Below are 27171 nucleotides of genomic sequence, written 5' to 3'. Positions count from 1 at the left end.
TCTGTCTCTATTGTGAATTTAATAGCTAAATAGCATCCCTTGGAACTCAGAAGGACCCATGCTTCTTTAAATATAGAAAAGAGATTTTGAATTTTTCAAGGCCATTTATAGTTTTCACCTTTTCCAAAGAAGTTCATGTTCATCGGGTCTATTGACCAGGTAAGGACTGGTTACACATGATGCAGGTAGTACAGGTCCTGAGCCCTACAAGAAAGCCACAGAGGATCTGATTACAACAATAGCCACCCCGGGTAAGGTTGTCTCCATAGTCAATATCCTAGAGGAGAAGTTACTGCAGGAACAGAGACTAACATCAGAGATGTTTATGCTCATGGTCTCTTTGCAATGGGTGAAAGGGAGTATTGCCCTCCAGTTTTACTGGAAGAAACATTTCCAATATTCCCACTGGCATGGACATTGCTTAAAAATACCATTGTCCACATGTATTCCTCACATTAGAAAAGGCCTAGAAGGAAGGTCAAGCGACTGTAAATGTAAAACATTTAACAGGCTAAGAGAGAATTTGAAAAGCAGTAGGCCATAGAGGCAAAAATTCATAATAAAAACTTTTTAAATTATATCCGAAGCAAGTAGCCTGTGAGGGAATTAATTGGACCATTAGATAATCGAGGGGTTAAAGGGGCACTTAGGGAAGATAAGGCCATCAGAGAAAGACTAACCAAATTCTTTGCTTAGGTGTTTACTGAGAATGTTGGGGAGATACCCATTCCATAGATGGTTTTCAAGGGTGATGAGTCACATGAATTGAACCAAATCACGGTGAACCTGGAAGATGTAATACGCCAGATTGACAAACTGAAGAGTAGCAAATCACTTGGATCAGATGCTATACACCCCAGAGTTCTAAAAGAACTCAAAAATTAAATTTTAGTTCTATTACTATTAATTTGTAACTTATAATTAAAATAATCCATTCTACCTGTAGATGGAGGGTGGCCAATGTAAGCCTAATATTTAAAAGGGGTTCCAGGAGTGATCAGGGAAACTCTGGACCAGGAAAAAATCATGGAAACTATTCTAAAGAACAAAATCACAGAACAGGTTTAATGGGACACAGCCAAGGGAACTCTTGCCTCACAAATCTGCTGCATTGTTTTGATGGGGGTAACAAACGTGGATAAAAGTGAACCAATAGATTAAGTATATTTGGATTTTCAAAAAGCATTTAACAAAGTCCCCCATGAGAGACTTCTAAAAAAATGTAAAAGTCATGGGATAAGTGTTGCATCCGTCGCTGCTCGACGCCCTCACTCCGCCCTCTTTACCTCTGTGGCGACTCCCTCCGGGTCTGATGGACGGCTGGCTGCCATGGCGTCTTCTTGCCGTCTCCCTCCGGCGTCCCCGGACCGGCTCGATACTGCAGATCCTCCATGTTGCTTGATGACGTAGGGTGTGTGCTCCGATTGATATACCAGCAAGGGCGCGAACCTCGGGGGCGTCCCCCTGAGATGACGTCATCCGCTTCCAATATAAAAGGTCTCAGTATTCGCTAACGAATCGAGTTAGCAAGGGAATTGCTTCGGCTTTACTCCCAAGCTACTCTGCCTCCTTGAACTTACCAGAGGTACCCGCTCCTCGGGGGCCTCGCTCTTTTCTCTATTTTCAGATTACAGATAGGAATCGGTACTCGCTCCTCGAGGGCCCATGTTCCTGGACACTCTGAAGATTTCTCTACTGCCTGGAAGCTATTGCAGATACAGACATTTGTGAGTTACCATGGCTCTCTCAGAGCTTTCCCTGGAACCAGGTACTCGCTCCTCGAGGGCCTAACCCTTTCCAGCTACTGAGCTTCCTTGGGACCTTATGTGAGTTTTGTCATCCAGTTCTGGCTATGAACACAGCATACCCTGTCTACTCACTATCCATAGTTTCTCTACAGCTCAGCAACCCTGGGATCGCTGTTCCAGTATCTGAGGGACTTCAGGCTTGCCGGGCATATCAGCTCACTACTGCCACCTCTGGTGGTTCTACTATCCTGTCTAATAAAAGAACTATCTGTGTCTGTCTCCATACCCAAGCCTAGCCAGTGGTCCCTCTCAGGATATCCTCCTGTGGGCGCAGTCATCTGCCATTGGCCCAAGGAACCACCTATCTACATTGCTCTACAGCTGAGTGCCCTCTCCAAGCACTCCGCTGGTAACAGATTGCTACTCCTTCTCCATCAGGAATCTTCAGCAACAGATTGCTACTCCGCAGTTTAACCCTAACAGATTGTTTACTACTCCCTCTACAGGAGCTGAGCATATCAGATTGCTAACTCCTCCTTCCACAGGAGCCGATTCATAACAAATTGTTAACTCCTCCCTTCTTGAGGAGTAGAGCATGACAGATTGCTAACTCCTCCCTTCTTGAGGAGTAGAGCATAACAATAAGAGGCAATGTCCTTTCGTAGATTGCAAACTGGCTAAAAGATCAGAAACGAAGATTAAACAGTGAAGAGCCTCAGGGATCTATACTTGGACCACAGCTTTTTAATCTACTAGATAAGGGAGCCCTGACCGACGTGCCGCAAATGCGCAGTAGAGAGCAGCTCTACCGCGCATGCGCGGGCGAGCACGTCGGCCAGAGCAGAGCGTGCCCGAAAAAAAAAATGGCGCTGGGTCCTTAGGAGCAGGAGCGGCGGCGGCGACGAGCAGGAGCGGGAGGAGCAGTAGCCGCGGCAGCGCGCGTGAGGGAGGGAGGGAGGGATACCCCCCCCCCCCCCGTCTGCCGGTTGTGGATGAGCTGAAAGGGGAGGGGATTGAGAGAGGGGGAGTGAGTGAGGGGAGGGAGGAGAGAGTGAGCTGAGGGGAGGAGGGAGAAGAGAGTGAGGGGAGGGGGGAGGGAGTGGAAAGGAAATGGACCGAAAATTTTTTTTTAAATGTAGCCCGTTGTTAAGGGCTTAACGGCTAGTATATTTATAAATGATCTGGAAAGGGATACGATGAGTGAGGTAATTAAATCTGCAGATGACACAAAATTATTTAGAGTTAAATCACAAGCGAATTTTGAGGAGGACATTGAGACTGAAAGACTGGGAATTCAAATGGCAGATGAAATTTAATGTGGACAAGTGCAAGGTGATGCAATTAGGGGGAAAGTAACCTATGGTGTAGTTACACGATGTTAGGTTCCATATTAGGAGTTACCACCTAAAAAAAAGATCTAGGCGTCATAGTGGATAACACATTGAAATCGTCGGTTCAGTGTGCTGCGGCAGTCAAAAAAGCAAACAGAATGTTAGGAATTATTAGAAAGGGAATGGTGAATAAAATGGAAAATGTTATAATGCCTCAGTATCGCTCCATGGTGAGACCGCATCTTGAATACTGTGTACAATTCTGGTCGCTGCATCTCAAAAAATATATAGTTGCACTGGAATAGCTTCAGAGAAAGGTGAACAAACTGATAAAGAGGATGGAACGGCTCCCTATGAGGAAAGGCTGAAGAGGTTAGAGCTGTTCAGCTTTGAGAAAAGACAGCTGAGGAAGATATGATAAAGGTCTGTAAAAACATGGAGATGAATAGAACGGGTAAATGTGAAGCTGTTATTTACTCTTTCAGATAATACAAGGACCAGGGGGCACTCCATGAAGTTAACAAGTAGCACATCAAATCATAGAAAATTCTTTTTCACTCAACGCATACTTAAGCTCTGGAATTCATTGCCAGAGGATGTGGTTAGTGCAGTTAGCAGAGCTGGGTTTAAGACAGGTTTAGATAAGTTCCTGGAGGAGAAGTCCCTAAACTGCTATTAATCAAACTTAATCAGACGTAGGGAATAGCCACTGCTTATTACAGGCATTAGTAGCATGGGATTTATCTAGTGTTGTGTACTACATTTTGGGCCGGATTTTCAAAGGCTAATGTGTGCTGGGCCTATTTTCAAAAGGCCCGGCAACGCACGTAACGCCCCGGGACACGTGTAAGTCCCAGGGCTTGCAAAAAGGGGTGGGACAGGGCGGGGCCAGAGGCTCCAGGCACAGTGGCCATTTGCTGCTGTGCTTGGGATTGCGTGCCAGCAGTCGGCCAGGGCTGAAGTAAGTTTTGAAATACAATTAAAAAAAGAAAAAGGTAGGGGGGAAAGGGCGGGGGAAGACAGCACGGGCTCGGTGCGCACAAGGTGCATAATTGTGCACCCCCTTGCACGCGCCAACCCCCAATTTTATAAAATCGGGCATACCCTTTTAAAATCTACCCCTTTGATTTTATGAATGCTTATTTTGTATGTTGTTTGGGCCTGTTCTGTGTTAAATGACTAATACATTTTAATAAATGTAAAATGAAAATGTAAATGTTTGGGTATTTGTCAGGGTTCTTGTATCCTGGTTTGGCCTCTGTTGGAAACAGGATGCTGGGCTTAATGGACACTCTGTCTGACCCAGTATGGCAACGTCTTATGTTCTTATGTAATGGAAGGTGGTGGTGGCTAGGATGTAAAAATAGGAGAGCCAGAAGCAAAGGGACAGGGGGATGCAGCAGAGAAAAAATTGGCTCCCCATTAATACTGTCAGCATCACCCAGTCAGCTACCACTTCCTCCGTCACCTTTATACACACACACACACACCCTAACGCACCACACCCCCATTGCTATCCCAGGATGGTGTCTCCTGACATGGGCCATAACTTCAGCAATTGGCAGCACAGACTCATATCTCCTATCTCTCCAGCAAAGGAGATCTCTACACAAATTTCAGTCACATGGTACCTTAGAGAGCCCACCAAGATCATAGTAACAGACTTATTGAAGACACAAGGCCACAATCTGGCCAGACCTCGCCAAAATGGCCCAGCAGTTCCTTTCCTGACTACCAACCAGTGTGTCTAGTAGAGATATGTAGTCCCAATATTTTAATTTTGGTTTATTTTTCATTTCATGGTTTGTTTTTCATTTGTTTCACTGTGTTTATTATTTTGATTTGGTTCATCTGTCAAGCCAAAATAATCATAAAAAAACAAAAAAGGGGCCTCCCTGGACTTCCATCACCACTTCCCTGCCAATTCCTGGAGCCTCCCCAGGTCTTTATGACTCCCCAACCCCCTTAATAAGACAGGACCTGGGTCCTGGCCTAGCCTGAGACTAGTGTCATCTTAATATCACACTTGGCACTGGTCTTGGCCAGCAAGCACCAGTTTTAAAAGTATTGTGGAGGGGTAAGAATGAGTGGAATAACCTATGGTCCTTTCTCATACCAGGAACCCCACAGAAGGGTAAGTGGGGCCCAGGAAGGTTCCTGTCCCTGGCTGATTTCTGAGGAGGGGTTGAAGTGGAATCAGAGAGGCCCAGGGAGGGCAGGCTAGGCTTGGCTCAGCCTAGCTGGGTAGGCACAGGCCCTGCATTATTGACAAAGAGTGGGAGGTCAGAGGGGTCTGGGATGGCTCTGGCTGGGCTTGACTCCACCCAACAGGGTAGACTCCAGCCCCAGTTAATGACAAAGGCCACATTTTGTGTTTCTCAAGAAATAGTGCATACTATTTGCAAACATGGAGCACTATTTCCCAAAACAAAAAACACTACAAAACTTTTGAGGTTTTCAATAGTATGGATAATTTGTTTCAGGTAATTTGAACCAAAATGAAAATGAGCTGTTTCATTTCAGATTACCCATTCATTTGAAACGAATGTACATCCCTAGTGAATGGGTATTCTTAATGTCAGGGGACATCATGAGTCCACATCATTCACAGCTGGCACCAGAGTAGGTGGAAAAGTTGGTCTTCCTTAAGATAAACCTTTCTCTGCTGAATATCCATAAATTACCATGCAAACGGCAGGAGGACTAAGCCCACATATTTTGTACTCTGTGCCTTGCTATATTGTTGCCAGCTGACACTGCTCAGCCTGCTCCTGCTGCCCTGCCTCTCTCTTGGTTGCACTGGATTGTTTTGGTCCCAAAATCAAACATTTTAAAACAAAGCAAAGAAAAACCTTATTCTCCCCACCCATCTCTGGATGATTTGGGATCTTGACTCAGCTCTTCCTGCTGCTGCCCAAGCCTGCTCTTGTTACCCTGCTTCTTGCTTAGAAGAAGCCCCATTGCTTATGCAGAGATGCCAGTGCAATTGCACTTTATTCAATAGTGCCCAGGACTCTGTAAGAGCACACCTACAGTGACTCTCTGTAATTACACTGCAGCACACAGATGTCATGTCATAAGGCTTAATTGAAAAGAATTTCTAGATTTATTGCTTTCATCCAGATTACTCCTTTGGTTTAATAATCTCTATAGCTAGAGATTTTTTTTTTTTTTTTTTTAAATCTTACCAGGCTAATCTTGTTCAGTATGTGCCTTCTTGCTCTCCTCTCTGTGATAATCATTTGCTATCTCTGTGCCGGCTATTAAGATCTCACCACAAGATCAAGCAGAATGCCCAGGAAATCATTGCAATAGATTATTGTAAAAAGATTTAAAGCAGCAGGGGAAAAAAATTATCTGACAATAGAAAGCAATTTAATCTGACCTTCAAAATGTCTTTGCCGCCATGAGCATTAGCTGGCAGGAATACAATCATCCCTGATATAATAGGAATTTGTCAGTGAGCATTACCAGCCAGAAGAGCATATTTCTATCAAATATTGTAGATTTCCTGCTCTGTTTGTTATTAGTGACCCATAAATGGATATTTATAGTTGTGTGTTTCACATGTATGTTAGAGGCAAGATGTCCGTGTACAGAAGCAGCTATGCACATCAGTGATGTCATACAAGCATAAATTATCATATGACCTGATGTTATTGCTTCTCTGATTTGGTGAGTAGGGGGTGCACTAACATCAGTAAATGACACTCCAGATGTTAGAGTCAAAACTTGAGGGGATGAGAGAGAAGGGCTTGAGGGCGTTGTCCTGCTATGCCTTGCTGTCTCCTCCCACCAGCCCTCTCTTCCACTGCTGCATCCTTGTAAACCCACACCTGCAGTTAGTCTGTAGCCATACAGCTCCATATCAAAAAAAGGATGAACCGAACCAATCCTGGTTTTATTCCCACTGCATGCTTGGAAATATAGTACCAATTGACCCTCTCCAAGAAACACAGGACTACATCCCCATATATATAATGAGGTAAAACCAGGACTGGCTCAGCATAGAGCGATCTGGCAGGTTGTTGGTTTTTTTTTTAATTTATTTAATGGCCCCCAAAGCACGAATGTTACTTGACTTCATCTTATGAAGTCTGGTGTGAAAAGCAGCTAGAAAAAAAAATAGATTGTTTGCGTTTTCTGCCATGTTTCAACTGCATTTGTATGTAAAGTTAAATAAGCACTGGAGTGCATGAGCTGGATAATGAAGCTAAGCAAAATACAGTGCAAGCCCCGTTATCCTGCATGCACGGGGAGTAGGGATGCATATTCATTTCAAACAAATGGGTAATTCAAACCAAAATGGCTCATTTTTGTGTTGGTCCGCATTACCCAAAGCTTTTGGGGTGTTTTTGCTTCAGGAAATAATGCGAGCTATTAGCACAGGTTTCCAGAAAACAGAGCCCAGGCAGAGTATCCCCAGACCTCCCTCCCTCTTCCCCTCCCATAAATGAGTTGTGGCCCAAGCCTTCCCAGCTGGGCTGAGTCGAGCCCTCCTCAGGCTCCTTTGACTCCCACCCCCACTCTGAAGTCATCCAGCGCAATGGCGCTCCCCAGTCCCCGCTTAACCCTTCCATGGGGTTCCAGTCCTGGTAGGAGAAAGGGGCAGAACTAATCCCGAACGGCGAACAAGAAAATGGAGCAAACTGAGCGCGATTCGCACCATTTTGGCACTGCTCTCAGGACCAGGAATCATTTTTGTTAGGAGTCATGCTGGTGAAGGAGTGCGTGGGGATCATTCCTGCCCCTTTCTCCTCCCAGGACCAAGTCCCCCACAGAAGGAATAAGTGAGGGCCACATAGGTCCTTGACTCCCCAGCTGATTTCTGGGGGGGGGGGGGGGGGGTGTCGGAGGGGCCCAGGGAAGGCCCTAGCTGCATTTGACCCAGCGCAGCCTGATTTTTGAAATGAGTGGGGGTCTAAGGGGCCCAGTCTAAGTTTTTTTTTGTTCGGGGGTTTGGGGTTTGTTTTTTTTTTTAAATATTTGTTCTGGTTCAGCAAGCTAAACAAAACAAACACCTCCATCCTGAAATGAAAAGCAAAAAAAACTTTGGGCTGCACATTCCTAACGGGTGCCGGTTAATCAAATGCACTTGTTATCCGACAGTTTTTCACTCGAGTATTTTTCATAAAAGCAAAAGGAAGCCCATAATTTTTTTTCCCCAGCTTTATACGGTGCTTTCTTTCTCCCTCCCCCCCAGTGCTCTGTCCCCACTCACTGTCTGCGGCGGCAGCAGCAGCAGCAGCCCCGGCAATCTCCTCGCACGCGGTGCCACAGGCCCGGAAGGGAGCGTGCGCATGCAAGCTCCCCGCCCCCACCAGCCCTCGGTGGGCTGCTGCAGGGCCATAAAACAGTGCGTGCAGCTACACTCCCCGGCTAGCAGAAGGCTCCGCCTCCATGCAGTCATGCAATAATAATTAAAAAAAAAAAAAGAGCCAAGCCATGCAAGATGCCAGTTAGCCGAAGATTTTAGATAGCGGAGTGCCAGATAATAGGGCTTTTACTGGAGTGTTATTAATGGTCCCGCTGATGTTGAAAACCAGCACAGCCAGTGATGGGACACCAACTACATCTCAAAGGGCTCTCGCCAGCCCTCCTCAGCTCAGACAACCACCCTGGGTAGATTCAGATGTTGGGTGAGGAGCAGAACTTCTTTTGCTTAATCTTATGGTGATCAGAAGCACTTTGAAGGTAGAACAAGACTGGCATTCATAGTTTCTGGTGGACTATTTGCTGTGTATTTCACAGAGGTGGTTTTTTTTTCTTCTTTTAGGATAAGTGAGGAATGGGGCAATAAACAGCTCATAAATCGCAAAGATCAATTTTTATGGGATTCTGTTGAGTTTTCCTATTAGGGTCAAAGGGCATTTTAATCAGCCAAAGCCAGAGGTGTCTCAGCAGCACGATAAAGAAAGGCAGATTCATAGTATTCAAATGTGCTGACCTCAGCAAACTTCACTTTCCCTTCATCTGTAATGGAGGAAGAGCATTGATTCTTGGTATTCCATCCTCTTGGACTGAATTGTATAAAACAGCTCTCCCTTGCTTCAGCGTCACCAGAGATGGCTCCAGGGTACCGTTATGAATTACAGTTCACTTCTGAAGTAGAAAGAATATCAAAGTCAGATCACGGTTCTACCTCCTTCCTTTCTTTCTCTCACCCCCTCACTATGAACTGCTCTGAGGTCTTCCAGCACTTTACATGCATGTCGCCTACCTTATTATTACAAATTACAATTGTACTCCTTTTAAAAACACCAGTGACTCACAGCTGTCCATGAACACTTATGGAAATTTGTGGCTCTTCACAAAACTTGACATTTAAGCCAATGGCAAAATTCAACAATATGACTGAATTGCCTATAGCTTTAAAGGGCCAACATTGTATCTAGAAGAAATGGAAAAACGTGAACCTGTTAGGTTTGCAGAGATGTAATCATCAGGCTCCAGAAGAGCTGTCCTTCCAGCTCTATTTGTCCATCTTTCTCATCAATCTAATAAATCCATCTCATCTATCATCTATTTACCCTTCTATAAAAGTGTGCATAACCCATTCAGTTACTGTAAATCCAACACATCTAAAAACAATAATGGTTATAACTCATTCTGAGAAAACAGTGAGGATAACACATCAAATAACAGCATATCACACACACACACACACACACACACACAAAAATGATAACTCATGCAGTAACACCACTGATGATAATGCATTCAACAACCACCCAGTCAAAGTGAGGATAATATATACAGCAACAATAGTGAGGATAACACGTTTACTAACAGTGAGAATAACAGATGCAGTAAAAATAATAAGCAAATGTATCAAGTAACATGCAGTGACCACTAGAGATGGGAATTTGGGGGAAACAAAATAGGAAATGAGATGAAATTTCCTATTTTGTTTCATTTCATTCCCAAAACAAAATGGTTGAAAATCCAATGAAACTTTGTTGGTTTTCACATTTTATTTTATTTATTTATTTAAAAACCTTTCTATACCGTCGTTTAGTGATATACCATCACAACGGTTTACAAATAGGCACATAAATAAGTTCGAAATGGATTTACTTTAACCAGGAGGTGCCATAGTTGTTCGGATACATGATTCGGTATTATAAGCTGTATGTAAAGTGTATTAAAGTTCTCTTTATGAGCTAACCGTGGATGCGGTATACTGTAATTCTTTAACTTAATACTTAAGTGTGATAAAATAAAAATACAAACACACATATGTTCTCAGGTGACTTTTGCCTGTGTGTATAAGTCCTTTTCTTGTTTCTTAGTACCACCTATTTCCCATTCTCACTTTGAAAGGCCTTTTTGAAAAGCCATGTTTTTAAGCTTTTTTGAAAAGTTTTTGATCCCTCAATAGTCTTATTTCGGGTGGCATTGAGTTCCATAAATAGGGCCAGCTAATGACAGTGCTCTCTCCCTTACTTGTGTCAGTTTAGCTGTCTTTACAGAGGGTATGGTTAGTAAGGCTTTATTTGCTGATCTGAGATTTCTTTGGGGAACATGTAGTCTTAATCTAATTTTGAAAGAAAAACAAGTGATCCATTGGGACTGGGCCCATGCCCAGTGCCAGGGCTGAATCTAAGGAATAGGCCAAGGCCCAAAGTAGGAGCCTCAGTCTACTCCTGAGTGTGACTCAGGAGCCACAGCCTAGACCAGAGCACAATACCGTGGCCGAGTTTCCAAAATTGTCCCTACACCTGCTCGATTGGAGATCCAACATCTGCCCAGGCACAGGCCCAGGCCCGAAGCCAGGGCCCAACCCAGAGACCGAGTCGTGACACTTGGGCCTCAGCCTAGGCCAGGGCCCGGACCCAGGCCTGATGTTGGGTCTTGATGCCAGGAGCTCACCCGGACCCAGGCCCAATGCCAAGGCCTCAGCCCAGGATCAGGTCCATGGTCCGGAGCCCAGGTCTCCAGAAGTCATCTTCAGGCATCTTCTTTCTTCTTAGTTGAAATGATGGTGTCCACTAGAGAAGTGCTGATGCCTTCTTCTTCAGCGGAGATCACCATTTTGGTAAAGGGCAGACTGGGTCGTAACACTTGGGCCTCAGCCCAGGGTTAGGTGCAGGCCCAGGCCCACAGCCCTAACCTCAGAGGCTGACTTCAGCTGTCTTCTTTCTTCTTTTGTTTTAGTTGAAATGACGGAATCTGCAAGGATGCGCCAGAGTTTGGCAGTTTTAAATGAACTGCCGTACACCAAAATGGCAACCTCCGCTGAAGAGGGAGGCATCAGAGTTAATTAACTCTGGCGTATCCCCAGCGAATTCTATTATTTCAACTACAAAGAAGGAAGAAGATGGCTGAAGTGGACAACCGAGGCCTGGGCTTCAGTCCTGGGCCTGACTCGGGGCCGAGGCCCAGGCATTGGGATCCAGCCTCCGGGTCAGGCCCCGCCCTTGGGTCCAGACCGAGATCCCGGCATCGGACCTGAGCCTGGGCTCTAGGTGTCAGCACCTGGCTTTCAGGTCAAGCTCCCGCATCAGGCCTGGGTCCAGGCCAAGGTCCAAGTCTTCCGTAGGGCTTAGGCCAAGATTACGGTGACTTACTGTGCCTTAGGCATACACAAGGCCGCAGCCTCGGCCTGGACCTAGGCCTTGCTGTCAGATCCATCCCCCCCAGACCAGGTAAGGAGGGGCAAGGGAGGATCCTGGCTCCAGCATATTTTTGTGTGGTAGGGTTGGGTGGCTGGGCAGGAGTCCTTGGGAAGTCCCGTTTCTTTTTTTTTTCTATTTTTGGTTTTTTTAAACTAAATACATGAAATAAACATTAAATGAAATGAAATTCATGGGGGATAAACCCCCCCAAAAACAAAATTAATTAACTTTTTCCCACACCTAGTGACCACATCATCACATCTACAAGCAGTCACCATATGGATATATATATATATATATATATATATATATATATATATATATATATATATATATATAATTACAGTGTCAGCAGTATTTACAAGTAAGATTATTATTAAGAATGCATTCAATAACAAGATAATGTCTTCAGGAATCACAATGAAGATAACATATGCAGGTACAGCAGTGAGGATAATATATTCAACATTTCCAGGGTTGATAACCACATCTGAAGGCCTCCCTGGGAATAAGGAATCCATAAACCACAGTGAGAATAATATTCCGCATAGCTAAGCTAAGGTTAATGCACATAGTGAAAATCTTACTGCAGAGCTAGCATTTTGCAAATCAAGTTAACCTGTGGGCGACATTGTCAAATGGCACTACTGTTCTAGTGATAATTGCTTTTCTAATTACTAATTAGTCACCATGCACAGTGGTGTTCAATAAGTAAACCCCCAAGGCAAACACAAGCAAATCCAAAAGTGTGTTTCAGTCTCATGGTCCAATACAGTCTATAATGAGGTTACCAGGCCCACAGATTGAATCCTAGCTTTTGCACCAAGCAGTTTACCTCTAGACTCAATGATCTGTATGTTTTCTGTCCCTATTTTAAAGTACATATCTCTAAGCTATTATCAGAGGCAGAGAACATACTAGTGGCTCATATGCAGCAGGTTAAGAGCCACAAGTCTAATATACAAGGAATTCCCAGCACTGATCACATCTAAGTCTCTGCAATACCTTCATAGCCCATCAAGATCAACTGGTTTAAGTATCTCAACGGTCAAAATAAAGGAGAACGTAGAGAGTCTGAAACGTTGTCATTCATTTCTTATAAGCAAGATAATGAAATCATGTCATCACCAACCTGTCAGGGAGGCAGGAAATATTACAACAACTCAGCTGAGCACCTATTGTCAGGTTTTCAGCCTCAGACCTTTTCAGTTCTAAGCTTCTAGTCTTGAAGACCAATCTGGTTCACCAAGGGCAGAATCACTGTTCTGCTAGAAAACTCGGTACACGGTCTCCATCTTTGTGTTAATTTAGTTTCATTGGTATCGTCCAATGGCTGCGAGAGCAAAGGCCCAGGCTCCTAGTTACTCAGGGGCCCCTGTTAAAGACCTGCTGGTAGCTACAGTCCTGACACCTAGAACAAATTGTCTGAAGGAGCTCACATGGGCATGCATTAGATTTGGTGCTAATGCATCTCCAGGTGTTAGACTTCTGAAAAAGAGACCAATGCAGTATGGAAGGTCGTGAATTACTGCATGTTTTTATGTTGACCCAATAAAAGTTATAATCTACTAGGATGCCAGTTTCCTCCAGGATTCATAAGGCTACCATGTGCTTTAGAGAGAAGACAGCAGAAAAGGATTAAGTTGCCAAGAGTGAGTGTAGTGTCCCTACGAACAAGTCTAGTTGGAACTGAACATTTCTACAATGACAGACTTTCCCTTCCTTCAGTGACTGAATTATAATTTTGCAAACCATGTATACATGTGAACAATCTCAAATTAGAGAAGTAGCACAGTGTGCTGGATTGAAGAAGCACAGTGAACCATAGGTCCCTTCTATCCGTGGCCAGCACTTACTGGTTATGGGTGTGGTCTCCTACATAGGCCCTGCATTTATGCCCATTTATTCAGGTAGTGCCCGTCTGCATGAGTGCATTTATGACCATGATATTCAGGACTGAGTTCTCCTATGCATGTAGGGAAGACACAGAGTCTTTGTCCAATGTTTTGAAGGTTTTGCTTTCTGTAAATGATATTTCTTAATCCTTAATCCTTCTGTGCATTTCTAGATGATAAGGGGTATCCCAGAGTCGTATCAAGGGTCTCCGGCGCTCAGGGGCCAATGCATTTGTCTTGCCTCCCCTGCCCCCTCATCATCATCCTTATAGAAAGTCTCACAAATGCAAACCCCAGTAAAGAAATGAACTGACAGACCATTGTGAGCTGACTATGGGGCAAAGGCTTCCCTGCCTGCAGACAGGCCACCAATACAGTTTCCTTTGCCCCTTCCCTCTGTGGTACCGCAAGCAAACAAAACCAGCCTCTGATAAAGAATGAGACTGAGAGTCAAGGACTGTGAGGTTAAATTTCTAAATTCTCCCACAATTTCCAATTTTTACACTTTTGACCATCAGAAAAATAGGAAAAAAAAAACCATTCAAAATGTGATCCTTTTTCCAGACCTGCACACATCACTGCAATCTCATTACTGCCTGTCCCTTCACCAAATACAGAATAACTGATTACCAATTAGAAAGAGAATCAGGGAGGCAAAAGCAGAACTGGAAACCCCAAAAAGCCAGACTGCCTGCAGTAAAACACTAGAGAAATAAATAAAAGTTGCATTTTCCCGATACTTAATATATATATATATACATATATATATATATATATATATATATATATATATATATAGCAATCAAAAAATTTTTTGGCAGTATTATCTCCACCAGTGCTATGACTAATGTGTATACAAAAAAAAACCCCAACGTAAAGACTTGGGAGAAAAAACAAGCACTCTTGTTACTCAATAAACCATTTCAAAAATGTGATGTTTCTTAAGATTGTTACTCTTTTATTGAAAATTTAACACCATTAACCTATCAACATTTCATGAAATAAATTTTTACTATGTCATTGATTACTTCATTATCAATAAAACTGATATTAAGTCCACATAATTATGACCCTCAACCCTCTCCTACTTCTTACCTCAATCTTACCCTAACTGGACTTTGTATTCCCTAACCACATTGATGTTATAATTGGTCTTTCATGTTGGATACACCGTTTTTACTTCGAAGATCTTATTTAAATTACTCAAATTACAATCCTATATTCATTTATTAGTGGTGTATTAATGGTGTATTCCATTCAGCTGGTTCTATCTTCTATCCCGACAAGGACCTCGTTTCGCCAATCTGGCTTCTTCAGGGGAATACTCTTAATAAGACCAAACATCAACAGAAAGTAATCACTTCCACCTCTTGTATCTGAACATAAAGGAGTGGATCAGAAAAAGCACATTCAATTCACTCCAGCTCAATAGCTCCTGTTGTTTTATTTAACAAAAAAAAACTCCCGAATGTGAGTGTGCACCTCTCTGCAAAGTCAGAAGCCCGCCTCCACATGCATTAACCATAAATTTTTCTCCCGGAATCTCCAAATTGCTTTCCACCACACCTTGTTTCAAGTTGAAACTTCCAACCTTTAAAATGGAGTCACGTATCAAACGCTCCAACCACGTTTCAGTATTGCACTTTAATAAACTGCACGGGGAAAACTTTGTAACATTTTGGATTTGTTCAGAACCGGTCCCGATTATCCTCTGCCACTTTCAATTTGTACAAATGCTTATCCATCTTGTAGCCGTGCGTCTCCCTCAGTGGTCAGTGAGGAAAAACTGGGTAAGCTTTCAATACTTCAGCTGAGTTGAAGTTGTGTTGATTAGATGTGTATCCCTAGCTACCTGGTTTGTGCATGTTGTAGTGGCACATTTTGTAATGGGTGTGTCTCCCATGCTGTAATTGGATTCATTTTAGGAATTTTTGAAGTGGATGTCGATTTTGTTGTGTGAAGCATGTGACCATCCTTTTTCCTATTCCCCTTCTCTTCCTGTGCTAGAATAAGTGCAGATCTGACTTGTCAAGGCATCCAGTTCTAAGAGGAGTGGCATGGAGACTGAAGTTTTAGAGTAGGAACCAGCAGTTGTGTTGTCTTTAAAGGAATTGCTCCTTTTTGCTGTGGACAGCTGCAAGCAAGGCAAAGTGTGCAAAGGGGATAAGGCATTTTTGTTTTAATTTTTGTATTCCTGTATACATGTTAATATTCCCTAACTCATGTACGACATTTGCTTTAATTTCTTTGTTATTATGGCAGTGATTTTTTTTTTTTTTTTACCAACCAGAATGAAATATTTTTAATTTGTTTTAAATAATCCTTTCTCCACCATTGATTCTATGGAACAGTGGTATGTAAGGGCCTTTGTGGATATGTATATCAGGCAAAGTGGTGACTGAACCAACGTCTCCGAGAAAATAAGTTATTCACAAAAATAGAAAAATGTATGTTTCACAAAGAAGAATTACCTTTTTTGGGTTACATTATTTCTCAGACTGGCCTACGAATGGACCCAGAGAAGCTTAAGGTGATTTTGGACAGGCCTCAACTGGTAGGTCTCAAAACCTCACAACAATTCCTAGGCTTCTTGAATTACTATCCGCAATTTATTTCCGGGTACTGAACCTTAGTGGCACCCTTACAGCTATGACCAAAAAAGGGGGCCGATGTCCGTAATTGAGCCCGAGAAGCCATTTAAGCCTTCCAACAGCTAAAGGAAGAATTCATAAAAGATCCCTGCCTGCAACGTCTAGATCCTACGAGTCCCTTCATTACTGAGGTAGATGTCTCTACGCTAGAGGTAGGAGCAATCCTTTTACAACCATAGAAGGAGGGGAATCTTGTCACCTGTGCCTATTTTTCTAAAAAATTCTCTTCAGCAGAAAAAATTATGCCATTGGTGATTGAGAGCTTTTGGCCATTAAGTTAGCTCTCGAGGAATGGCGACACTTATTGGAGGGAGCTAAATATACCATCACTATCTATATCGATCATAAGAATTTGGCATATCTCTCGAATACACAATGCCTGAATCCACAACAAGCTCTTGGGCCTTATTCTTTAGTCGTTTTAACTTTAAGCTGCACTTCCACCCAGCCGAGAAGAATCAGTGAACTGACACCTTATCAAAAAGCTTTGTCCCCGATGACTCTCCTGACCCATCTCGTTATATTATTGACCCAGCCCAGATTATGGTCACCACTACCTTTACAGTCCCAGTAGGGAAGATGGTTGTACCCAAACGACTGAGGGAAAGCGTCCTGCATTGGGCTCATGATTCTCATCTTGCGAATCACCCTGGACTTCAATGAACTAGAGAACTCCTTACTCATCACTACTGGTGGCCTCAATGGAAAGAAGATACTAAGAGATTTGTAGAATCCTGCCCTACATGCGCGGCCCACAAATGTTCCGGACTCGACCCTGGGGGTTATTACAACCTTTACCAATACCCAACAAGCCTTGGACTCATATTGCCACTGATTTTATAGAAACACAAAAACATAGAAATGACGGCAGAAGAAGACCAAATGACCCATCCAGTCTGCCCAGCAAGCTTCCACACTTTTTTTTCTCTCTTTCATACTTATCTGTTACTCTTGGTCTTTAGTAAACTTTTGGTTCTATTTCCCTTCCACCGCCGCCATTAATGTAACCTTTTGGTTCTATTTCCCTTCCACCCCCGCCATTAACGTAGAGATCAGTGCTTGACTGCTTCTAAGTGAAGTATCTAGCTTAATTGGTTAGGGGTAGTAACTGCCACAATAAGCAAGCTACTCCCATGCTTATTTGTTTACCCAGCCTGTGCAATTCAGTCCTTGTTGGTTGTTATATGAATATAAATCCACTTTTCTTCATTTCCCCCTGCCGTTGAAGCAGAGAGCTTCTCTGGATATGTATTGAAAGTGAAGTATCAGGCTTATTTGATTCGGGTAGTAACCGCTGTAGCAAGCAAGCTACACCCATGCTTATTTGTTTACCCAGACACTGGAATTCAGTCCTTGTTGGTTGTTTTTGGAATATAAAAAAATCATCTTTTCTTCATTCCCCCTGCTGTTGAAGCAGAGAGCAACACTGGATATGCATTGAAAGTGAAGCATCAGGCTTGCTTGGTTTGGGGTAGTAACCACCGTAACAAGCAAGCTACTCCCCGCATTTTTTGTGAATGCAAATCCTTTTTTTCACATTTCCTCTTGCCGATGAAGCATAGAGCACTGTCGGAGTCGCATTTACCTTGTGTATGTCTATTGAATAAGGTTATTATATCCAGGTAGTAGTAGTCTTTCTCGCAAGCCTCCCTCTCTTCCTTCACATCCTCTAGACTTTATGGATCCACAGTGTTTATCCCACGCCCCTTTGAAGTCCTTCACAGTTTTAGTCTTCACCACTTCCTCCGGAAGGGCATTCCAGGCATCCACCACCCTCTCCGTGAAGAAATACTTCCTGACATTGGTTCTGAGTCTTCCTCCTTGGAGCTTCAAATCGTGACCCCTGGTTCTGCTGACATTTTTCCAATGGAAAAGGTTTGTCGTTGTCTTTGGATCATTAAAACCTTTCAAGTATCTGAAAGTCTGTATCATATCACCTCTGCTCCTCCTTTCCTCCAGGATGTACATATTTAGATTCTTCAATCTCTCCTCATAAGTCATTCGATGAAGACCATCCACCTTTTTGGTCGCCCTTCTCTGGACCACTTCCATCCTATCTCTGTCTCTTTGGAGATACGGTCTCCAGAACTGAGCACAGTACTCCAGGTGAGGCCTCACCAAGGCCCTGTACAAGGGGATAATCACTTCCCTTTTTTTACTCGATTTTCCTCTCTCTATGCAGCCCAGCATTCTTCTGGCTTTAGCTATTCGCCTTGTCACATTGTTTCCCCGACTTCAGATCGTTTGACACTATCACCCCAAGGTCTCTCTCCTGCTCCGTGCACATCTGCCCTTCACCCCCCATCGAATACAGTTCTTTTGGATTTCCGCACCCCATATGCATGACTCTGCACTTCTTGGCATTGAATCTCAGCTGCCATATATTTGACCACTCTTCCAGCTTCTTTAAATCCTGTCTCATTCTCTCCACTCCTTCCGGTGTGTCCACTCTGTTGCAGATCTTAGTGTCATCCACAAAAAGACAAACCTTACCTTCTATCTCTTCCGCTATGTCGCTCACATAGATATTGAACAGGACCGGTCCCAACACCGATCCTTGCGTTACTCCGCTTAACACCGCTCTCTTTTCAGAGTAAGTTCCATTTACCATCACACATTGTCTTCTGTCCGTCAACCAGTTTGCAATCCAGGCCACCACCTCGGCACTCACTCCTAAGCTTCTCATTTTACCCACCAGCCTCCTGTGCAGAAATCCAAGTAGATGACATTGAGCGCTCTTCCTCTATCCAATTCCCTAGTCACCCAGTCAATCTGATGGATTTGCCTCCATCAGAAATGAATAATACTATCTGGATAGTGGTTGATCAGTTTTTGAAGATGGCTCACTTTATTCCGCTCCCTGGGTTGCCTGCAGCACCAAACTTAGCTCGATTATTCGTTCAACACATCTACCGAATTCACAGACTCCCTCAACATATCGTATCAGATAGAGGAGGTCAATTCACTATATATTACTGGATCTTTGTAAAAGGTTTGGGATACAGCTTGATTTCTCCTCAGCCTATCACCCACAAACTAATAGGTTGGCAGAACGAACTAATCAGTCACTTAAAACCTTTCTACGATGCTATCTGAACCAATGTCAAGACAACTGATCTTTGTTACTCCCTTGGGCAGAGATTTGTCACAACAATCATGTTACACAGGCCACTGGAACATCGTCCTTTTACTTGGTCTTCGGACGTCATCCTCGGATACCGCAACCCATCGACACATCTCGTCTTGTCCCGCGGTAGATCTGGCCACTCAGAACTTGAAGGAGTTATGGGAAAACATTCATGTTCATTTACAGCAGGCTGCAACCATGTCTAAAAAACAAGTGAATAAAAACCGAAGACCAGCTCCTCGGCTCCACCCAGGAAAGCTAGTCTGGTTAAGCACTCAATCTCAGACTATGCATGCATTCTTTAAAATTTGCTCCCCACTTTGTAGGGCCATTCCCAGTTGAAAGGCACATTGGGGAGGTTACGTATAAGCTTCGGTTTCCTTCCACACTTCGCATCCACAATGTTTTTCATATATCCCTCCTTAAACCCCCAGTTCTGTCCTGGTCTTCTAGAAAACCTAAACAAGTGGAGGAGGACACACAATATGAAGTAAAAGAAATCTTGGACATCAGGCGAAGAGGATGGACACTACAATATTTAATTTCCTGGAAAGACTATGGTCCAGAAGAGAATTCGTGGGAACCAGCCAGTAACATTCAAGCTCCCCAATTAAATAGATAATTTCATCAACGCTTCCCTCTCAAACCCAGGCCTAGGAGGCAGAGGAGAGGACCTTGAGGGGGACGTACTGTTACGACAAGGGCCTGTACCTGTTCTCCGGCGATGGCTTCCCAAAGCGGCACAGGCCCTTGTCAATGGTGTCCTTGCAGCGCTGCGCGGCACAGCACACCCGTCTTGACCCCTTCCCCCACAGCACATCAACATCCCTCCCAGGATCCCCCGTGCTAGCACAGAATATTGAAGGTATTTAAACCCAGTGTTCCAGCACAAGCCTTGCCTCGGCTATAGGCTTGCTTGTGCTGGTGCTGCTTCGTTCTGTGTTCGCTCTGTGTTCCTTGAGGCTCTGCCTGAATTTGGATTCTGCTTTGCCTGCTGCCTGCCTCTGACCCTGGTTTGGACTTGGACCTGCTTGCGCTCCCACCCGGGCGCCTCGGCAGCCTCCGCTCAGTCGCCAGATTGAGGTAAGACTGTTACACTATCATTGGCTCCATGCTATCTTAACAATCAGCTAGTGCAGTGGTGCTCCACTGCTTCCTGCATCTCATGTAGCTGCTGCCCATACTTCACACTCTGGTGAAAACACCTCATTATTTTCCTAGACCTCTCAATTGTTTTTTCAGGACTAAGCTGCCATGTTGCTCCTTGGCCCCTAGGGCAGGGGTCGGGAACCCATGGCTCGCGAGCCAGATATGGCTCTTTTGAGGGCTGCATCTGGCTCGCAGACAAGTGTCGCCACACTTCGCGGTTCCCCGCTGACCCAGCTGCTCCCCGGTCCTCCGCCGCCCGGGCTTAAAATGCTGTCAGCCCAGGCGGAACGCGGCGGGACAGCTGGAGTCAGCGGCACCGGCGTGCTCTCTTCTCCTCCTCCCCCCCCCCCCCCCGCGGCCCGGAAGAGGAAGTGGAGAGCATCGGGTGCCTGCGCAGGAAGAAGAGACCACACTAGCGTGGTCTCTTCATTGCTGAGCGGCACCGGCGTGCTCTCTTCTTCCCGCGGCCCGGAAGAGGAAGTGGTGAGCATCGGGTGCCTGCGCGAGAAGAAGAGGCCACGCTTGTGGGAAGAAGACTGCAGCGCGGCTCAGAGGAAAATGAAGAGTTTCAACCGCGGCCGATGGGACTCCGCCTCCGCGAGGGCTGAAAATGAAGGAGGTTAGTGTTGGGAGGAGGCTGCTGCTGCCGCGAGTTCCTGGGGTGGGGGTGGGAGAGAGAGAGAGTGAATGAGCGAGCAAGCGTGTGTGTTTGAGATCCTGTGTGTGTGAGTGAGATTGCATGTATGTGAATGATTGAGAGCCTGTGTATGTGAAAGAGAGTATGTCTGTGATTGAGAGCCTGCCTGTGAGAGAGAGAGCATGAATGTAAGTTTACCATTGGGAACCTGTATGTGTAAGTTTGTGATTGAAAACCTGTTTGTGTGAAAGAGTATGTGTGTATGATTGAGATCCTTTGTGTGTGAGAGAAATCATGTGTATGTATGATTAAGAGCCTGTGTGTATAAGTAAGAGAGAGATCATGTGTGTCTGTGTGTGATTGAGAGCTGGTTTATGTGATTGAGAGCCTGTGTTTAAATGAGAGAGAGAGACCATGTGTGTCTGTGTGTGATTGAGAGCTGATTTAGGTGAGGGAGCATGTGAGTATGTGATTGAGAGCCTGTGTGTAAATGAGAGAAAGAGAGGACATGTTTGTAAGCATGTGAATGAGAGTCTGTGTGTGAGAGAAAAAGACAGCATGTATTTATGTGATTGAAAGCCTGTGTGTGTGTGTAAGCATGAAAAGATAGACAGCATGTGTGTAAATGTGTAATTAAGAGCCTATATAAGTGAGTGAGAAAAAACATGTGTATATGTGAGTACTGAGAGCATGTGTGTATAGGTGTGTCATTGAGAGCCAGTGTGAGAGAGAGCGCTGGTATGTGACTGAGAGAGGAGAAAGTTCCAAGCAAACCACCCCACCTCCTGCTAATTCAGAACAATCTCAGGACACCTGGATATCAAACGTTCCCAGGTATGCAGAGCAAAAAAATTTTTGTATCATTATTTTTCATTACTGGATCTTTGTGTCTGCTATTTTGAAATATTTTGTTGGTATCTGGAAATGTTTTATATGAGTTTTAATTATTGGATATTCCTCTCATCAGCTGTTTCGAAATATGTTCTTTTTGTTAGTACAGTTTTACTGCTGATGATTTTATATTTCTTGATTTGTTTTATAAGGATGGGTGATGTTTCTTTTTTCCTTTGTTACACTGCATACAGAGACTCTGGCTTGTTGCAGTTTCCAATTCAGTTTTTTCTGCATGCTTCTTGTTATGCGTTTTGGTCTCTTTATTCTATGTTAGGTGAGGGACAGCACGTGATTCAGGTGAGGTTTTCTGCTGGCGTGTTGTTTCTGTGTAGGACTCTATAGCAGCCTGACTTGGTCCGTTTTCCTAATAGGAGATGTATTGGTGTCTTAAGGCCTGGTGTAATATTTTCAGAGACTTATTGTACATTAAAAGTGGGATCTTACATAAAATGCACACATTTACTTGTATTTAGTTTTAAACATATTGTATGGCTCTCATGGAATTACATTTTAAAATATGTGGCGTTTATGGCTCTCTCAGCCAAAAAGGTTCCTGACCCCTGCCCTAGGGCATTCTTTACTGCAAGTTGCAGCAAGTGTGCAAAGCAACAGATTCCCTCATAGCTCCCATTCTTCACTGCCTTTTTCACATTTTTACCACAGTCCATCACGAAAAAGCCAAGAGCTCTGCTCTAGCTGCCAGCCCTCCATCATCTTCTTTATTGCTGCTAAAATATTGACTGAGGTATGACTCTAGTCCCACCACCTGAGTGTGCAGCACAGCTCATCGATATCCTGCTGCTCTGCCCCTGCCTCGATCAGCTGCCACAAGTGTACCATCAGGAACAGATAGGCATGTGTAGAATTCTGGCTGGTCCAGATGCCACTGGTTAAATGGATACTTCCCCTCTCCACCTGAGGCGTACAAGGACAGCACCGAGTGTACAGGTCAGGCACAACCTGTCTACTGAATGTTTCCCATGAGGACACTTTGTAATTGGGGGCTAACAGGTGCAGCAGCCATTTGAATCTCACATTCTACACAATCTGTAAGGATTGGTCATCCAGGGCAATCATTTTCATGATGTCACCACCTTTGATGTTGCCTCCCTCCTACTATGGGATAGTGATGTGGTAAAACACCCCATTTGCTCCATGATAGTTTGGGGATAATCAGGAGTTAGGGGGTCAGCTTTAGAGACTGACTTCCCCTTTTCTAAGGCTTCCCTGCTGCTGCAGCTTCTTTGAGTGACAGACGGGGTCCACAGGTTAATAATGGCAGTTTCTCCTGAACCATTACTAATGGGTTTTCTCTTTTTACATATTGCAACTTGCCACTATGTTTAAGATGCTCCAGTACCTTTTTTTTCTACTTAAGGCCTTACAACAGTGAATGCAAAAAAAAAAGTGAGTCTTCCTTAGCTATTGCTGGTGCTGGGGTTGAGGGTTGACCAGGAGGCAAAAGGCCAGAGCCATCTCTCTTACTCTCCACTACCTCCTCTTCCTGGGGGATACTATTTCTCCCAGCAGTATTTCCTTCTGCCTCCTATACAGCTTACTAGAGAATATCACACCAATAATTAGACTCCCCAAGTTCTCCTCAGCTACCAGAAATTCTATATCCTCAGTGTCTGAGAAGATCTCGCATGATTCATCTGAATTAGTATTTTCTTGCAAGAGCTGCTGCATACATTGCTCAGGAGGAATCAGGGGGAAGTGCTGTGCTGATTATAATGAGCCATAATTATGGTTCCTCTGTTCCTGCAGCCCTTGCCCCTCCATTGCCAATGCCACCTTCCACTGACTCCGCCTTCTCCTACCACTGCACCATAGAACAGAGATAACAGTGAGAGCAGGCAGCAGATACTGCTCCAACTTCAGCTGCTTCTCGCTTGATGCTGCCTGTGTCTGTGGTTTCCTCCAGAGACAAAAAAAAAATTCTCTTTAGCTTAGGCAGGGGATTTCTGGTATTCTCACTAGAAATGCTATTAGAAGTGCTTGGCTTTGCCCTAGTAGGTGCCTTTCCAGAAGGAGGCAAAGCTTTTCCTCTGCCTTTACCATTGTTGTTGGTGCCAGAGCATCTATCTCTTGATCCCATTCCCTAGAGCATGAAGGAATTCAATTTGATGCAGTCACAGTGTCTCGGGGAAGAGGTTTTCGTTTTTTACAAAATTCAGTGTAAGCTGTACTCTTCATATTCGGTACTCACACACACACACTCACACCAATGTGAAGAATGGAGAGTGGAAAAGAGGTCTCACACACACACCAATGTGGAGAATGGAGCATGGAAAAGAGGTCTCGGTCTCACTCACACACACACACAGGCAGAGGCTGCTGTGCGCACTGCTCACACTATTGTTCAGAAGCATGCCACACTGCTGCACTGCCTAGTGAGTGCATGCTACTGTTTCCCACAGATGAGGCCAGTTTATGGAAAAAGAGCACATACACACACACTGCAGTCACAGTGTGACAGTCAGCGACTCCTGTTTTAAATTCAAGAAACTCACAGAGAACCAAAAACTGAAGCCGGACTTAGATTGCTGTTTTATCCAGTCAGTACACTGCATAGTGGGGAGTGCTCACAGACAATGCCAATGCAGTTAAAATAAATCTCTCTGTGTTTGAAGCACACTAAGTAAAACTCTACCCGATGCAGCAGCATGCCTACCGTAGGGAAGCAGTATGTCACAGACCCTTTCAGTGCACTCCAGGATTTTCCGCATTATGCTTGAGAAGCCTGCCTGAGTAATTCAGCCTTAGGAGATCTGGCCATTGCCTCTGTTGGAACATGCTGGCATCTCATTAATCTGTGTCTTCTTAGTTGAACAGCCAAGGATAAAAAGATTGTGAGGTGGCACTGTTGTTAATTATCATTTTGATCTAAAAGCACTAATGTTTCATGGCTGACATCCATCAAGCGAAGAGCCAAAGGTTAATGGACTGTTATTGTACAAGACACATTTAATCTGATCAAAAAAGGAAAGTGTGTTTGCTTATAATAAAAAAAAAAAAATTATCCCAAGCCCCTGAATGCTGCCCTTCCATTTCCAGGGCGCTTTTGTGGTAGGTTTCTCTCTTAGCCAACGCCCTGGCCCTTTCTGCAGTGTCCTTGGCTGGCAGCTTTGCCGCTGCAGAGAAGGGGCTGAGTCAGCAGCAGGCCCCAGACGTTGCCTCACTCCCGCTCCACATCCCATTCGGAGCACGTTGGGCGGCCTGCGCCATCTGCACTCTCTCTCTCTCTCTCTCTCCAGGGAGACGGAACCTGATTCGCTTCCAGGCTACACCAGTAGGGACCCTGAATTACCTTGACTAATGAAGGCTAAGCTGGAAGCCGGCCGGCCGGCTCTGCCTCTGCAGCAGCAGCAGCGCATGATTTGCTCCAAAGGCGCCTCCCAGGCCCTGACACTTCTGGAGCGCGGGGGGGAGCTGGGTCTGTCAGGCGCGAGGATGACTACATCTTTAGGAAAGGAAACGTCTCCGTGCGGACGGGGCTGTTTCAGTGGCAGCTAACCAGGGAGAAAAGCGGCGAGAAACGGGAACTGCAGACGGCTGTTTAGCGAGTTTAGGTGGTAATAAAGCTCAGTAAAAAAAAAAAAAAAAGCAGCCTGTTTATCGGACCAACTTAATGTTTTTCCTTGAATAGCTATTGAAAGTGAACGCTCCCTTCCCCAGGAGAAAATCAAGCGAGCAGATCAAGACAAAGGACAGTGTTGCCTGAATAAAACAAGTGGATCATATGATAGATTGCATTACAAGGGTGGTGTAAGGCGATGGGGACAGGGAGAGTGATGTGTCAGCAGAATGCTAAGAAGGTGACAAAATAAAAGCAGAATTATGTCTGGCAGGGAATGAGAGAGCTCATGTTTCCCTTAAGTTATTTTAGTGTCTGATCATTTTCCTTTTGAATGTCTTCTTGAATAGCTCTGAATTCCTCTTTTAGTATCTTTCTCCTAAGGTCATTGATTGGGTGGTCTGGTCCGGAAAAATGTTCCCCCACCATGGAGGTACTGCCTTGCCCTCGTTAGTGATGTGTTATCCTGTGCCTCCGTAATTTATCCTTGTCTCTAACTTCTGGCTGCTTTCACCAATGCAGCATCCGTCTAAAAGAGAAATTCAGAACTGTCCAGGAAGAAGAGACATTTAAAATGATCAGAGTCAGACGCTTCAAAACATAAAGGAACTTCAACAGAAATATGGGCTTTCCAACCCACTACTTGATTTAATTCTGTTGTCAATTTCACCTCTGCTAACAAATCAGCCCCTTCCTCCCTCACATCACCATTGCAATCTGTAAGGATGTGCTTTCCTTGGAAACAAAAGAGGAAATCTCAGTAAAATATCCAGTTTCATTTCCTTTTGTTTTGAAAATTGAAATAAAAGAAAAACAAATGTGATTTAATTTTTTCTTTTTGTTTTATTTTAAAAAAAAACCTCACAGGGCTCTCTGCCTCAGTCTGAACCCCATCCATCAGCTCCAAATGGAGCAGGAGCATTCTCCAGTCTCGCCTTCCCTACTATTCCATTTTTCAAAATGGCGCCGGCAACCCAAGGTTTGTACAGCAAAATAGCAGCGGCAAAACTGGAGCAAATGGGGGAAGATACTGGATAGAGGTTCCAGAGGGGGTTGTAGAGGCGGTGAGAGATGGAGAGAAGTCCTGGATTTTTTAAAAATATTTTTCTTGACAGAAGAATGTGGCAGAGTTCCAAATCTGACACCATTTTTTAATTTTGCTTTTTTTTTTTTTCTTGTTTTCTTTTCATTTTGTTTCTTTTGTTTTAAAGAAACAAAACAAAACTTGGAATGAAAAAAAGAAAACGAAATGAAAAAAATGTGCAGTGTGCACTGCTAGTAATCTGTGGTTCACTTGTATATTTCGGTAACATCATCCTTTGCAATTAGATGCTTGTTCGGTTTTGACCTGACAGTGTAATTCTTGAAAGCTAGTCAGGAAATGTATTAAGTTAGTCCAATAAAAAAGTCTGACCTTTATTTCTATGCAGTCTAGTGGACTAACACAGAACCCATACGACTTTATTCTTAGATGGTTTAGAAAGAGAGAAAATTCAAGGACCAGATTTGCTTAGGCTCTTTCTCATTCTGTGTCAGTGAGACCA

General features: G+C 44.2%; 2 long non-coding RNA genes across 2 annotated transcripts in view; both read right to left on the bottom strand.

The window, feature by feature from the left end:
* Positions 1-8450, bottom strand: part of LOC115092792 — a 38496-nt gene extending 30046 nt beyond the window's left edge. The window contains exon 1 of the long non-coding RNA XR_003857082.1: positions 8301-8450. This is a non-coding gene — a long non-coding RNA (uncharacterized LOC115092792). The remainder of the gene's footprint in view (positions 1-8300) is intronic.
* The window catches only part of LOC115092789, a 71406-nt gene extending 45863 nt beyond the window's left edge, over positions 1-25543 (bottom strand). The window contains exons 1-2 of the long non-coding RNA XR_003857079.1: positions 24725-25543; positions 9027-9181 (exon numbers count right to left, since the gene is read on the bottom strand). This is a non-coding gene — a long non-coding RNA (uncharacterized LOC115092789). The remainder of the gene's footprint in view (positions 1-9026; positions 9182-24724) is intronic.
* Between the last annotated feature and the right edge of the window lie 1628 nt (positions 25544-27171).

The sequence above is a fragment of the Rhinatrema bivittatum genome, chromosome 5 (genome assembly GCF_901001135.1).
Source record: "Rhinatrema bivittatum chromosome 5, aRhiBiv1.1, whole genome shotgun sequence".
Taxonomy (NCBI): Eukaryota; Metazoa; Chordata; class Amphibia; order Gymnophiona; family Rhinatrematidae; genus Rhinatrema; species Rhinatrema bivittatum.
Note: the sequence above shows the minus strand (reverse complement) of the source record. Positions and strands in the feature narration are given on the sequence as shown.